The sequence below is a fragment of the Microtus ochrogaster genome, chromosome 18 (genome assembly GCF_000317375.1).
Source record: "Microtus ochrogaster isolate Prairie Vole_2 chromosome 18, MicOch1.0, whole genome shotgun sequence".
NCBI classification, from domain to species: Eukaryota; Metazoa; Chordata; class Mammalia; order Rodentia; family Cricetidae; genus Microtus; species Microtus ochrogaster.
The window spans coordinates 20,303,432-20,307,494 of record NC_022020.1 but is presented as its reverse complement, the minus strand read 5'-3'; positions in this window follow the sequence as shown (position 1 = coordinate 20,307,494).

The following is a 4,063-nucleotide window of genomic DNA, read 5'->3' as shown; positions in this document are numbered from 1 at the left end:
AGGGTTACACAGAAAAACCCTGTCTCAAAACAAAACAGAAAAGCAAAATAAACAAACAACAAAACATTAAAAAATAAAATGATTACAATAAACAAGCACTTTTTTTTTTTTGGTTTTTTTCGAGACAGGGTTTCTCTGTGGTTTTGGAGCCTGTCCTGGAACTAGCTCTTGTAGACCAGGCTGGTCTCGAACTCACAGAGATCCGCCTGCCTCTGCCTCCCTAGTGCTGGGATTAAAGGCGTGCGCCACCACCACCCGCCAACAAGCACTTTTCAATAACAAGTTTAATATTTATAGTTTCAATCCCCTAGTCTAAAGACACTGGTTAGTTGAATGGATTGGGAAACAAAACTCATCTTCCTGTTGTCTTATCTTTAAGAACAGGTACCACCTAAACTTGAAAGGATGGTAAAAGGTACTCCAAACAAATGGGATGGGGGAGCGAGCAGGAAGCAAGCAGGCTTGCCATCTTAATACTGACAAAACAGATTTCAAAATGAAACTGAGTAGAGGGGATAAAGTGAACACTTCATTCTAAATAGGGAAACAATTATCCAAGAAGACAATACAATAATACATATATAATTGTATTACATATATTTGTATTGTATTATATGTAATATTACATATGTTTACATCATATTATTTATAATATTACATATATTTTTATTGTATTATTTATGATTGTATTATATATAAACTCTGGTGGATCCAAATTAATAAAATGTATACTACTAAAATTAAAAATGAAGAGTCACATCAACACATTAATAGTGAGTGATTCCAATACCTCCACATACTCCAAAAGACAGATCACCTGTACAAAAATACAGAGAAACATCAGACATAAATGACGTCACACATCAAATGGAACTAATAGATATCTACAGAATATTTTATTCAAACAGCAAAGAAAATACCTTCTATACAACCGCCCATCGAAGTTTCTCTAAAATAAACATATCTGAAGATACAATAACTTCAGAAAAATTTAAATAACTGTATCCTATTTGATTATAAGATCAATAGCAAACCAAACTCTAGTGAGTACACACCCTCAGGAAGAGGAAATAACTCCATGTTAAATGTTGACTAGGTCAAACAAGAAATCAAGAAAGAAATTAAAAAGTTCTTGGAACTCAATGGAAATGAAAGCACAACACAACAGAACCGCTGGGACATGTTAGAAGCAGTCCTAGGAGAACAATTTGTAGGCTTAAGTGCTTATATTAAAAAATCAGAAAGAGCACAAAAATACTTAATAATGCAACTTTAAGAATCTAGAGACATAATAACAAACCAAGACCAAGAAGACAGCAAGAGATAATAAAAATCAGAGCAGAAAGCAGTGAACTAAAAACATACTGCTGTTCTATCTTCTTTGAAGTCCTGACAGAATTCTGAATCCATCTGGCCCTGGGCTCTAGCTCCCACTTCACCTTGATTAACTTTTGTGGATCAGATTTTCCAGGCTGGTAGAATACAAATTTTTAATAATAATGACACAGAAACTTCTTATTAATTATGGATGCACCCAGCTTGCCTGTGAGACATGGCTCTACTCCCTTCAGCTATCCTTTGTTTTGTTTTGTTTTTCAGAATCCAAAGGCCAGTTCTTCAGAGAGGGCTATCTTCTAGAACAACTAATCTATAAAGGACAAATTACTGCTCAGTTTTTTCAAAGTTATCATTTGACATTACCTTACGTTTGCATTGTGTGTTTGCATGTGTACATCTGCTGTTTGTCTTTCTAAACTGTATGTCTGGCTCATTTAACACTGCATGCCTATTCTTTTAAAACAGTATGGGGAGGGGGCATGGGAGTGACTCATTGGATAAATCACTTGTGGTGCAAGAACGAGGACAGGAGTTTAGATCGCCTGCCTGGCACCCAAATAAAAGCCAGGTGGGTGTGAAGGTGGAGTGCAATCTAAGCACTCAGTAGGTAGAGGCAGCATATTCCTGGGCTGCAAACGAGACTGCCTGGTCCCAAATAAACACACAGAAGCTTATATCAGTTACAGAATATTTGACCGATAGCTCAGACAGACCTATTACTAATTAGTTTTTACATTTAAATTAATCCATATTTATTAATCTATATTTTGCCATATGCTTGTGGCTTTATCCATCTTCTAGTATATTGCTTCCTCAGCAACTGGCTCCTGTCTCTTGACTCTGCCCTTCTTCCTCTCTTTATTTTCAGTTTGGCTTTCCTGCCTAGCTTTATTCTGCCTTGTTACAAGCCAAATCAGCTTTCTTATTAACCAATGAGAATAAAACATATTCATAGAGTATAGAAGGATTATCCCACAGCACTGGAGCGACATGGCTAGTTAGATCATCTGCAATTGGCAAGCTCCTCTTTAATAAGGGGCTATACTTCAATAAATAAAGCAGAGATCAATTAAGACTGCTAATGTTAACTTTGGACTTCTATATGAATGTGCACTTACATTCACACACATGAACATGCTCACAACACATGCATGCATGCAAAAAAAATCACACACACACCAAACCCAAACAGCTTCTGTCTCAAGAGATGACCTATGTTTTAATTAATGATCTGAATTGATATTTACTTGATGGTTAGTTGGTTAGTAATTATTTAGGTTATTAATGATTAGTAAGATAATAATGATTTATTACTTAGAACCCTGAAGCTTTTCTTAATGTTAGCAAGTATGTCATAAGCACATGTGTATTATATAAGCTCAAAGCATGTATAGGGCACAAATGTTATATTTACTTCCTAAAATTTAAGAGTTTAAAAGGTAACACACTACTAAACTGTTCTCCCTAAAAAAGTTATATTTTTATAATCACTCTTCATGTGAAAGATACTTCTCACCTGTAACAACAATGTGAATTTTTTATATAAAGACTGACATTATTGTTTTGGTTTTATCTCAGACTGGGTTTCAACCTGTAATTCAGGCTGGTTAGGAACTCCTGGCATTCCTCTTGTTCAGCCTCCTAAGTGGCAGGATTACAGGCCTCAGTCACCATGCCTAGCCAAGATTGCCATTTTAACCGAGGAAAGGTGACTGTTTATGTAAAATGATTCATTACTGTAAGACATAGTTTACATGATTACTCACCTTTTAAAATAGCTTCGTCATATTCTTTGCTTATATTTATGCTGATTTACTGTCATTCATTGGCAAAAGCTCTTTGTAGAGTTAAGCCATCCTAAAATGTCATTTCCCAGTTTGTCATTTATTTATTTATTTATTTATTTATTTATTTATTTATTTATTTATTTATTTGGTTTTTCGAGACAGGGTTTCTCTGTGGCTTTGGAGCCTGTCCTGGAACTAGCTCTGTAGACCAGGCTGGTCTCGAACTCACAGAGATCCGCCTGCCTCTGCCTCCCGAGTGCTGGGATTACAGGCGTGCACCACCACCGCCCGGCTGTCATTTATTTTTTAATGTTGATTACAACTGTTTTTAATTTATTGAATTTAAAATTTACAATAAAATGAATTACAATATTTCCCAATTCCTTAAATGACTTTTAGGTTTGATGTGGGATTAGAAAGTCTTCCAATTTACTATATAAAAATATCCACATATTTTCTTCCAATTTTTTAAACAAGGAAGATGATAGTGCATTACAGCTGTAATTTATGAGTAATGACTTTTATCGCTTTGTTTCCCTTATTCCTGAGGTATAATCCATTCTCTCCCTCTACTTTCAAGGACGTGAAATTGTGAAGTGCAACATTTCTGTATTAAAACTCCCTGTCTTTCTACTACTTAAAACAAACCACTAAACATACAGAAACCTCTAGGGCTCAGGGCTAGCAAACTTTTTCCCTTCAGCAAGCTGAGGAAAAGAAATTCTTTTATTGCCACGTCCAGTAGTGATTTGGACTCACCACATTTTGCCAGAGCACAACATAACACAAGAAATGTCAAGTTGCTAAAAGAAGGTGGTTATCCCTTTAAACGAAGGTTCATGGCTTTTGAGGGCAATACGTCAGGGTTCTCTTCTGAACACCCTCAGATTCTAGCGTTCAGTTGGGCAGAAGGCTCAGGAAGAAGACATGCAAAACAC